Here is a 12,535-nt window from a genome sequence, read left to right as displayed (position 1 = left end):
ACACGGAGTGTTGCTTCTTGCTATACCATGACACCAACCTTCGTCCAAGAAACTGACAGCTTCCTGAAGTACTTTTCCTATCAATCTTACATCCTGCAAAGTCAGAATCTGTATAGCCAACCAGATTAAAACCTGTATCTTTAGGGTACCAAATCCCTAGATTGGGGGTTCCCTTAAGATACCTAAAGATACGCTTAACAGCTATAAGATGTGACTCTTTAGGATCAGCCTGGAATCTAGCACATAAACAAGTTGCGAACATGATATCTGGTCTACTAGCAGTTAAGTATAAGAGAGAGCCAATCATACCTCGATACTTCGTGATGTCAACTGACTTACCAGATTTGTCCTGATCAAGTTTGACAGCAGTTGGCATAGGGGTTTTGGCAGGAGATGCTTCTTCCATTCCATATTTCTTCAGAAGATCCTTGATGTATTTAGATTGGCAGATAAAAATACCGTCAGGCTTCTGAATGACTTGAAGTCCTAGGAAGAAGGACAATTCTCCCATCATGCTCATCTCATACTTGCTCTGCATTAACTTAGCAAATCTCTCGCACAAAAGATCATTAGTAGAACCAAATATAATGTCATCGACATATACTTGTACAAGAATTATATCATCCTTATGCTTTTTATGGAAAAGAGTTTTATCGATGATACCTCTGGTGAAACCATTTTCAAATAGAAACTTGGAAAGAGTGTCATACCAGGTTCGAGGGGCTTGCTTCAGGCCATAGAGTGCTTTGAAGAGAAAGTATACGAAGTCTTCAAATTCTTTGTCTTCAAACCCAGGGGGTTGTTCAACATAGACTTCCTCTTCCAGATCACCATTCAGGAATGCACTTTTCACATCCATCTGATATACTTTGAAGTTGGAGTGTGCAGCAAATGCTAAGAACATCCTGATTGCTTCAAGCCTAGCAACTGGAGCATAGGTTTCATCATAATCAATTCTTTCTTCTTGTGAATAACCCTTTGCAACCAGTCTTGCCTTATTCCTCGTAACAATACCATCTTCATCCAGTTTGTTTCTAAAAACCCATCTAGTGCCAACTATAGATTTTCCTTTAGGTCTTGGCACTAGCTTCCAAACTTTCTGCCTTTCGAATTGATTGAGTTCTTCCTGCATTGCAGATACCCAATCTGGATCATTTAGAGCCTCTTCAACTTTCTTTGGTTCTGTCTGAGACAAGAATCCAGCAAAGTTGCATTCATTCTGAGTTGCTCTTCTAGTCTGCACTCCTGTGTCTGGATCACCAATGATTTGTTCAACAGGATGGTCTCTACTCCATACCCTTTGTCTTGGCAGATTCAATCTTGATGATTCACCAAAATCATAGTTGTGTTGAGTGTGATGACTAGTAGATCCACTTTGACTTACTCCCCCTAAGCTGATGTAAATTCTATTTGATGATCCTCCACTTTGACCACTGTGACCATGATGATCATTTGTATTGTTTCCAATACTTCCTCCAGATGGTTCAGGATCAGCATTTCCTTCATTTGTATTAGGTTCCCTTATATCAGCTTCAGGTTGATCTTCTCCTAAATAGATGTCTTCTAAATTCTCAAACTCCAGAGAATCAGATTCATTTTCCTTTTGGAGACTTGGGAGTTTGGTATCATCAAATCTTACATTGATGCTTTCAATCAGCTTGTCGTCATTGATCAGATAAACCCTGTAGGCCTTAGACTCCAAAGAATAACCCAGAAATATGCCTTCTTCAGCTTTGGCATCAAACTTTCCCAAATGCTCTTCTTTTAACACAAAGCATTTTGCACCAAACACATGAAAGTAACTCAGTGATGGTTTTCTGTTGGCCATTACTTCATAAGGAGTCTTATCCAAATCCTTGTTAATCAGGGTACGATTTTAAGTGTAGCAAGCAGTGCTTACAGCTTCAGCCCAGAAATAGATTGAAAGTCTTGATTGACTAATCATAGTCCTTGCTGCTTCAATCAAGGTTCTGTTCTTCCTTTCTACGACACCATTTTGTTGTGGAGTCCTTGGAGCTGAATACTGACGAGAGATGCCCTTATCAGTACAGAAGTCATTAAGAACAGCATTACGAAATTCTGTTCCATTATCTGATCTAATTGCCCTTACTGGCAGATTTGCTTCCTTTTCAATCTTCTTGATATGATCAATGATGACAAGTGCTGCTTCATCCTTTGAATGTAAGAATAATACCCATGTGTATTTTGAGTAGTCATCGACGATCACAAGAGCATATCTTTTCCTTGATATAGAAGGGATGTTGACTGGTCCAAACAGATCCATATGAATCAGTTGAAGGGGTGAACCAATGTCAGTCATGCCTTTGCTCCTGTGTGATGCTTTCTTTGACTTCCCTTTTTCACATGCATCACAGAGTCCTTCTTGACAGAATTCTTTCTGTGGCAATCCTCTCACAAGTTCCCTTTTGACTAAAGAGTTCATAGTCTTAAAGTTCAAGTGTGAGAGCTTCCGATGCCATAACCAACTATCATCAGCAGAGGCCTTGGTGTAGAAACACTTGACCTCCCCCTTACTTGCTGAGTCTATGTCGGCTATAAACAAACTTGATTTTCTTACACCACGGAGTGTAAGATCCTTGTTCTTCCGGTTCTGGATTAAGCAAACTTCCTTCTGAAAGATTACGTCGTATCCTTTGTCACAGAACTGACTGATACTCAGTAAGTTGTGCTTGAGTCCTTCCACCAGAGAGATATCTTTAATGATGACATTTCCAACTTTCAGCTTACCATATCCCGTTGTAAAACCTTTGCTGTCATCTCCAAAGATTACAATTGGGCCGGTTCTCATCACCACATCTGTGAGCAGGGACTTTTCTCCAGTCATGTGTCTTGAACAACCACTATCAAGAACCCACACAACTTTACTTTTCCTTCCTGTGCCCTGCATTCACAAATGGATTAAACTTTCTTTGGTACCCAGACGTTCTTGGGTCCAGGTGATTTAGTAGAAACAGGATTATCAACAGAAACTGGTTTAACATGTGCTTGTTCAGGGGTGACTGGACTCTTCTCCTTTTTAGTCTTAGCAGAAGTGCTTTTAGACTTGGAGTTGGGAGTTTCCTTCTTCTTAGAAGGACTAGCAGTCTTTGCCACAGGGGCAACAGAAGGTGCAGGCATATTCATATTCATGATAGATGGTGCAGAAAAAGATGCATTCAACATGGTAAAACATGCAGACATCATATTCATAGCACATAGCATGCAACCTACTCTACCACATGGCAAATGAACAGCATTCATGTTAACAGTATTAGGCATGCTAGAAACAGAATTATCTACTTTAATCACTTTACATGCATGAGTAAGATGATTAGTAGAATTGCAATTATTACAAACCTTTCTAGCATTAGAATTCCTAGAATTGGTGTTCTTAGGATCTATCTTGCCATTCCTGTTGTTCTTCTTTTTGTTGGAACTAGTACTTCCTAATCCAGTTTTATCTGAGTCATCTCTGACTTGGGAATTAGAAGGTACATCTCGTGATTCCTGTTTTACTTGAGGCTTAACAACTTCCTCATTTTTCAACTCTTCCTTGATGACAAGGTCTTCTTCTATCAGAGGTTCTGTTTGTGCCATTCTAAAGATAGGGGTCTTGGTGTTCTTTAGAATTTTAGGTATATTTGTTCCTTCAGGAGCATTCTCAGTTCCTGCTGAAACAAATATGCCTTCATTCTCTTTTCTCTTCTTTCTTTTAGCACTTTCCGAAGAACTATAGTCAAGGCCAATAGCAACCTTCTTATCAACCCTTTGACTATCCAAGATCTCTTTCTGTAGAAAAGCAGAATTCTGATAGGCCCTAAGCTTAGTTTCTAGGTCAGCAACTTGAGACCTAAGGGACTCCTCAATTTCTGCACTACACTTCTCCTTATTCTCTAGATAAGCAATTCTATCTTTAAGGTTAGTGTACATGAGTTTCTCTAAAGCTAATTCATCTACCTTTTCTTCAAGTTTAGCTATTTTTAGAGAGAGACTACTGTTATCTGATTCTGAAGCTAATAAGCTAGTGTGCAAGTTATACATCTCTTGACCTAGTTCATTTATAGTCTTTTTATAATCAGCAGTAGTCATGTCATCAACAGAAATTTCAGGAGATACCTGAGATGGAGATTCCTCGACAGTGTCAGCCATTAGTGCAAATGCATAATTGCTCTGGACAGGTTCATCATCAGAATCTGTGTCATCCCAGCTTTTTCCCTCAGCAATGTAAGCCCTTCCTTTGTGCTTGGCCACCATTGCTTCCAACTTAGCTTTTAGCTTCTCATTCTCTTTCTTCAGATCCTCATAAGAATTCTTCTTATCATATGAGTTGCTTCTGACAGGAGCTGCTTTGGGTTTCCTGCACTCTGTTGCAAAGTGCCCTAAGTCATTGCAGTTGTAGCATCTGACCTTGCTCTTGTCGTACATGTTTGGTTTGAAACTGCCAGTAGTCTTTGACCCTGACCCTGAGTATCCTCCTTTACCCTGAAACTTGTTCCCTGAAGCTTTCTTGTACCGGGGGTTCTTCCTGAACTTGATATGCTTGAACCTTGCAGCCATATAAGCCATTGACTTATCTTCCAACTGATCCAGCTCTTCTTGAGTGTAGAACTCATCCTCCGGTTCATCAGAAACTTCATCAACTTCAGCTTCTACAATCTCAGTAATGGTAGAAGGATAGTCAGCTTTGATGGATGAACAATCACTCTGAGCAACAGTGTGATCATTGATACCATATTCAACTAATTGTTGATAACCAAAGTATGGTTGATCAGCAATAAGTGCAGTGGTCTTCTGTAAGGCCATACTTTTGGATTCTGTTGATCCACCACCATATATGATCTTTCTCTGTTCAAGTTCCATCTCAAACGTCTTCAGTTTTCCAAACAGCTTTTCCAAAGTCATAGTTCTGAAGTCGCTTCTTTCCCGGATGGTCTCTGTCTTTACAACTAGATGGGGTGGCATCACAAATGAGAACTTTCTGTTAATCTCTTTCTGTGGATAAGTCTTTCCATGCAGGGTGAGTTCATTCAACAACAGCATGAACCTTTCATAGATTTGAGAAATGTTCTCTCCAGGTATTGCCTGAAATGCTTCATATCTGGCAATTAGCATATCGTATCTATTTTCCCTGACTTCTTCAGATCCCTCCATCAATGCCTCAATAGTGTCCCACATCTGCTTTGAAGTTTTCAGACTTAGTATCAGATGTGTCATTGTCTTGGTCATTGAATCAACAATTATGAGTTGCAGATTATGGTCATGTGCAACATATTCCTTATCAGTGTCAGTGTATTCACTTTTCTCTTTGGGAACAGACTTCTGTGGAATACGAACACCATTTTTCAACAGATTCAGGAATTATCTTCATAGGCACAAACGAACCATTTTCCAGAATCCCAATGAACATGGGATTAGCAACTCTGATGTACAGCAACATCTTCATCTTCCAGTTGTTGTAGTCATCCTTGTCAAATGGAGGTACTTTGATTCCTAACTTGTGTGTCGACATTGTTATCAGATAAAATTACGATTGTACTGACAGCTAGCTTTTCAGATTAGTTACGGATCTCAGATCTGTATATCGATCAACCTGGCTCTGATACCAATTGTTAGGTCCAATCAGACGTAGAAGGGGGGGGGTTGAATACGTCGTACCAATTTCTTCGATTTAATTTAATTGCGGATAATTCTGTTTCAGTCCATGTTAAATCAATCGTAAATAAATAACTCCAGCAAGTCGGGGAATATTCTTGTATTAGAAATAATCCTCGGGTGCTACAAATTCCAACACAAGTGTCGGCTGCAGAGACTACAATCACTCTATTACAAATTCTCGATAAAAACGATCTTCTAATTTAACTCTCGAGAATGTATATAGTGTGTGCACTTACAAAGTGTGTAGTTGTTTTCAAATGAAAACACAAAGCTCTATTTATAGGCTTCTCAACATTTAACCATGGTTAACGAGTTCGTCCTGGACGACTTGAGTTCGTCCTGGACGAATTCAATTTAACTGTAGTTAAATTGAATTGTCCAAAATAAATCTATCTCAAAGAGAAACTCAAAGTTGCGCCAGGAATAGTAAGTCAGAGGCGCAACATTTGACTAAGTCAAATGTTGCGCTTGACTGAGTCAAGCATCACTTATACTTAGAAAAAATCTAAGTAAGAGTAAAGTTGCGCCAACACAGTGGATGGCTTCCACTGTTATCTCTCCCTTGACTTCAGGTTTGACCTGAAGTTGCGCCAATATGCAAGTCAAAGTTTGCGCCTGTGATTGGTCAAACATTGCGCTCATACAGTGGATCAGAGTGTGCTTCACTTGGTTGAATCCGGAGAGGAGATCAAGCGCAGGTTTTGACTTAGTCAAACCTTGCGCTATACATATATTAGTTATTGTAACTTAGAGAAAATCTCTAAGTACAAAACTTGTATGTCGCAGGTTTTGACTAAAGTCAACCAGCCAATTTTTAAATTTAATTGATATGTATATGCATATATATTATTAATTGTTTTTATGAATTACTTGAATTATTATGGTTTCAAGTAATTTCCAATTAACAATATATATACATATATATATATAGCTAAATTTAAATATAATACTTTGTTGATGCAACTTGAATTGTCTTGATCAATTAATCCGTTGATCGGATTCACTGAATACTTTCGTACGTCCTGACGTCCTGTGCACTGGTCTGGTTCACGAACGACTCGAACTGAATTAATTCCTTGAATCCTTTGCTTGATAATATTCTTGATCAATCATTCCGGGTTAGATGTTGCTTCGATAAATTTGATTAAATAATCAAATTAAATATACTGGAATCTTCTGGTCTTTGATACTTGATCTTCAGGCAATCTTGATAGTTGAAACTGATTGTACTTTATTCATCACTGAGGCTTGAACATGTTAATGAACTTCTTTCAGTGGACTGATGCTCGTCTCAGATATCTTGATTGTCTTTGACTGTTCGTATCGAATCTCCAACCTGTAGATTTCTGTATTATACTTACGTATTGTTTCCTGTCTTTTGTTGTGTTGAGTTATCGTAATTACATTTACGTTACATTATGCTTTACATCTTTGGATCACAAGATATATGCCTAAAAAAAATTTATGTACTCCTGCTCTTCAAACACAAGATGTAACAAATCTATTATTTGTTAAGAAATATAGTTTCAATAATTAATATAAAACTCTAAATTAATAAATATGCATGTGTAATTAAAAATAAGGTTTGTAAACAAAATCACTCCATTAGAAGTATAAAAACTAATTAATTATGATATTAGAACCAATACTATGTTAAATCAAAAAAAATTTGAGGTATCTTGCAGATATAAAAAGATTATAATTTTTTTTTGATATAATAAGAATCAAGAGATCTTAATTTAATAATTATAATCATAGAATTTACATGAGAATTTATTTAAATGTCTTAAGTTCAATGCACATGAATTGATTTTATACAATATAAATTAACTAATGCATCAACATTTAATATTTTAATTTCTTTGTGATGAGTGGTCATAAATAGGTGACAATTGTAATTAAATGAATATTTATTATGTAAACATATTAATTACTAATACTTAATATTTCAAGTATAATAAATGAATCATATATTGGTAATTTTATAATTATAACTAATATAAAGGTATAATCGATATTTCACAGCGATTTTATTTGCTATTTTTGCCCTTGGTTGCCATTTAATATATAGAAGTAGATTAGTCCATATCGTCAGAAAAAACGCTCCCCAACCCACCAAAACTCTTAGTTAAAACTCAAAACCAATAAATATGTTAAAAATTATAGGAAATAGGTGAACTTTTCCTTTTGAAAAATCTAGTCGATTATATTAGTCAATATTCTAATATCTCAATAATAATTCTTATTATATATTATTTTTATTTATTATAATTTAAAATTACAATAATATCAATACAATATTTTAAAATATTATCAGTTATTATACACAGACTCATCAAACACATGTCCACTCTGTGTCTTTCAAATTTGCTAAAATAAAACGTTATCAATATTTACATCATTCGAACCAATACTTAGTATTCATTTTTGTTGAGGGTTATACGACTGGCCGCTAATAGGAACCCCAATCTTTTTCTTATATGCAAAATGTTAAATACCGACCAAACACTACAATTAGAACCAGATTCATGTTATGACAAAAAAGATAAATTCCAGATTAATGTTAGTTCGATTAATTTATAGATTATTCACACTGATCTGGGCAGTTGCTTTATTTTATTCTAAACTTCACCAAATTTTCTTAGTTAAATCTGATCGATGCAAGAAAAATCAGAGGCCAGCAAAGGATTCGATGAAGCAGAAAAAGGAAAATAAAAGGTGAGAGTGAAAGAGAGAGAAGCGAAATGATAAATCTATATCTTCTTAATGTGTGCAATGCCCATTTTGCCTTTATACCCACGGATTACCCATGTTTTACCCAATTCTTATATACTTCTAATACCTATGTTACATAATCCTGCGCGACCCGTTTACAGCCTCTTAACCGGCTTAATAACCAACTGATACAGTACCTTGCCAGCTTGCCTTCTTCGTGGCTGTTAATTCCCGATTGATTGCGTTGATTGCTGAATACAGATTTCTTCTCTTCCATTATGGAAACTGCACGTAATCAGGGATGCATTTTAGACTATGCTTTTGATTTTTCAAAATTCAAACGTAATTTCTTTGCTTGCTGTCAAAGAGTTCTTGTGTGGGTTTGTAGAGTGGTTTTTGACGGTATTCTTGCTGGCTATGGATTCGCGTTCGCAGCAGCCGATGATTAATTTGTCAGGCTCAGGTTCGTACAAGAGAGGCATGATTTTGCAATAGGATTGGTTTAATTGTGCTTTGCACCTCCGTGTGTGCGAGGCTCATGTGTTGTCTTTCATGTGTAGGTCGGAAGAGGAACAAAGAAAATCAGTCAGATGCTTCACTTGCTGGTATTCGCGAAACAATTGCCTCACATTCATCATTTGAGCCGTGTTTCTTTAGCTTAGGAACACCACGTGTTTGTGTTTTCAATTCATAACCGGCACATTTTGGCAGGTATTCGTCGACGAGGTTCTGGAAATGCTCTGGATTTGTTCCTACAAAGACGCGCTGAAAGCATTAAGAGATCCAGGACCATCGGCACTTCGTCAGAGTTCGACAAAAACAGCAGAGGTAAGAATAGTATCCGCGCATTGTCATTGTGTGCAATTGTTGAATTGTGATCGATGTCTTACGCCGTCATGGTCATTCTGCGCTTTTTATTATTGCAGCCACAAGTCAGGTCCCTCTATCAACTACTGATCAGAGTGCACCATATCAATGTGGGTTCAAACATGATTTTAGACTATGCTTTTAATTTTAGACTATGCTTTTAATTCAAACATAATATCTTTGCTTCCTGTCAAAGAGTTCTTGTGTGGGTTTGTAGAGTGCTTTTTGACAGTATTCTTGCTTGCTATGGATTCACAGGTTACTGTTAGGTCCAAAGTATCGTAGAAGGGGGGTTGAATACGATACTCACTACAATTTAAAATTCTTTCGAATCTTGCGGATAAATAAATTGCAGTCCTGTAATGGGTTTCGTGTTCCAGATATTTATCGGGTCGGTTTCTGAGGATATGAAAATATTAAACCAACACACAATATTTTCCAAGGTATATCTGTATATTGATAAATACCTCGAAGGTGCTATAAATCCAAACCCGAAGGTTGGCTACAATGGCTACTACTACTTACACTCACAAACCCTAGCTTCTAAATATATATATAATACAAAACTAAGCTAGAGTTTATTTGTGTGTAGTAGTGTGCAAGGCACAAAGCCATTCCACCATAAAGGTGGTGGAGAGTGTGTGTTAAACATGAACTCACATCTCAAGTATTTATAGACTTTTCATTAACTAACCCTAGTTAACTTTTGAAGCCAAACTTGCGCCAAACATATATACATATATGTTTGTGTAACTTGAAGTTGCGCCAAGTTCATCAGTGTAGAAGAGAAGGTCAAATGTCGTGCTGGTCAATTGTTGCGCCAAACTTCACAGATCTCAGTATAGTGACTTAGAAGAAATTCTTCTAAGTGTAAGTCAGTCAAACTTTGCGCCTGGGAGGGTCAAAAGCTGCGCTATACAGTGTGACACTGTGTTTGGGACTTAGAGGAATTTCAGGGAGGTCAAATGATGCGCTGAGATGGAGAGTTAATCTTAGGTCAATTGTTGCGCCATAGTACACCCAGAGTATTCATATGACTTAGAAATATTTGGGAGACTTGAACTTGCGCTTGGTAAAGCACTGCCACTCTTCTCTCTCTTCAAGTTGCGCCAGAATACATATATACACATATATGTATATTGAGTTTGCGCCTCAATGGGGTAAACCATCCACTGTTCTCTCTCCTAAGACCTTCTTTGATTTAAACTTGCGCCAAGGAGACTCCTGTATACAACTGTTATCACTCCTCCTGCAATGCCTTAGAATATAAATCAAGTGTGTGTGAAACCCTAGCTCAGGAGAGACACATGCAAACCCTAGGTTGCCCTTGACACCTGACATCATCACATGCATGCATAATATATATAATATAATATATTATGTTGTTATTATATTAATAAATAAAAGTATATATAAATATATACACACATATATATTTTATTTATATGAACATATAATAATATATGTATATATATTTAAATATATTCTCATATATTTAAATATATATAATATATAATTATATGTAAATACAAATGTAAATATATATATATAAATATATATAAATATATATATAGTTATTTATAAATATAAATATAAACATAAATATATATAAAGAAAAGTATATATAAATATATACATATATATAATATTTATATAAACAAATAGTAACATATATATACACATATATTTAAATATATTCTCATATATTTAAATATATATAATATACATATAACTATGTGTAAATATAAATATAAATATATATATATAAAGATATATATAACTCTCTCTAAATATACATATATTTATGCACATAATATAATATATATATACACCCAATTATATAATTGCTTATGTAAAATATAAATACATATACTATATACATATATATTTATTTAAATATACATATATATAAATATACATATACATATGTTTAAAAACATATATACATATATATTATATATATTATATTTAATTAATTATACATATATACATATATATAAATATATTTGTACATATACAAATATATAAGTGCACACATATAAAAGATAGGTCACTTCCTGATATGGCTTTCTGTGGAAGCTTGACATATGACATTTGAGCAGTAGACTTGATACAGCTTGCAGAGGCTAGGCATTTGGCTTGGCTTTAGAACAAGTGACTTGATCAATTTTTCGATTGATAGATACTTTGCAAAACTCCGTACGTGTTGACGCTTAGTGCACTGGTCTGGTTCACAAGCGACTAACACTGAAGTCAAACATTGTATCTTCTTTGTCAGCAAACATTGATCAGTCCGTTCCGGGTTAGTTTATGCTTCAGTTTGTTGATTGTAAATTAACCAACCAAGATATAGAAATATCTTGCTTCAGGGGTTGCACTGAAATCTTTCGAGTACTCGGACAACATCTTCATTACTTCCACAATCTTGAATACTTCAATCTTTATTCTTCACTGAGGCATGAACATATTAATGAACTTCTTCCAGTGAACTTATTCCTTCAAGACTGTAGATGGCTTCTTCAACCTTTGTCTTCGTATGTTCCGATTCCGGTGCAGGCGTAGTGTTATTTACTTGTCCTGTTCTATTGTTGAGTTATCATCCCTATGTAACAGATAGGGTTGTCTTTACATTTAGACTTACAATCTCCCCCTATTTGTTTGTTAACCACAACAAGCAAATCCTCTGGAGGATAACTCAACTAACACTAGAAAAAGTAGAGTCCTGGACTAGTAAATAATGCTACAAAGTTTCTGGATCATATAATACATTTCCAGATTTCATGAATAGAAATAACAGATGTGCATATCACCTTTATTTCTCTGGTTCTTGCTTACCTGCCAGATAATCCTCATAGTCTGTCTTGAAGAGAATTCAAAACATTCCATTATGCAAAGAACAATCAGCAGCTTCATTGAATTCTTCAGTGGTAATGAATGAGTTCATGTCTACCACTTACTGAAGAATAAATGTATCAACTTATACTTCTCCTCCCGTTACCTTGATCAGGTTCCCTTTAGTTATAAGTAGCTATCCCCTTAGATGAAAGATCAATCCTCCTCCTTATTTGAAAGAAGAATCTCCCCCTCAGTAGTACACAGCTAAAGAGTAGTTTAATCCCCCTTAGTTGTAGACAATAGAAGAACGCTAACTTACTTTTTCTTTCCCCTTTCATATATTCTCCCCCTAAATATATTCTCCCCCTTAGTTGTGGAATCCTCCGAGGATATGTGGTATCAAATAGGTCAAGGAACGTGTACAATACTTCCTGTACCAAAAGATAATCTCCCCATAGAGAAC

At 35.9% G+C, this 12,535-nt stretch overlaps 1 long non-coding RNA gene across 1 annotated transcript; it reads left to right on the top strand.

Moving 5' to 3' along the window:
* The first annotated feature begins 8,463 nt into the window (after nt 1–8,463).
* LOC135147313 (uncharacterized) lies at nt 8,464–9,347 on the top strand. The gene is made up of 3 exons (XR_010284757.1): nt 8,464–8,833; nt 8,931–9,198; nt 9,297–9,347. It is a non-coding gene; the product is annotated as an uncharacterized LOC135147313 (long non-coding RNA).
* Nucleotides 9,348–12,535: the final 3,188 nt, after the last annotated feature.

This window comes from Daucus carota, chromosome 6 (assembly GCF_001625215.2).
Source record: "Daucus carota subsp. sativus chromosome 6, DH1 v3.0, whole genome shotgun sequence".
Taxonomy (NCBI): Eukaryota; Viridiplantae; Streptophyta; class Magnoliopsida; order Apiales; family Apiaceae; genus Daucus; species Daucus carota.
Note: the sequence above shows the minus strand (reverse complement) of the source record. Positions and strands in the feature narration are given on the sequence as shown.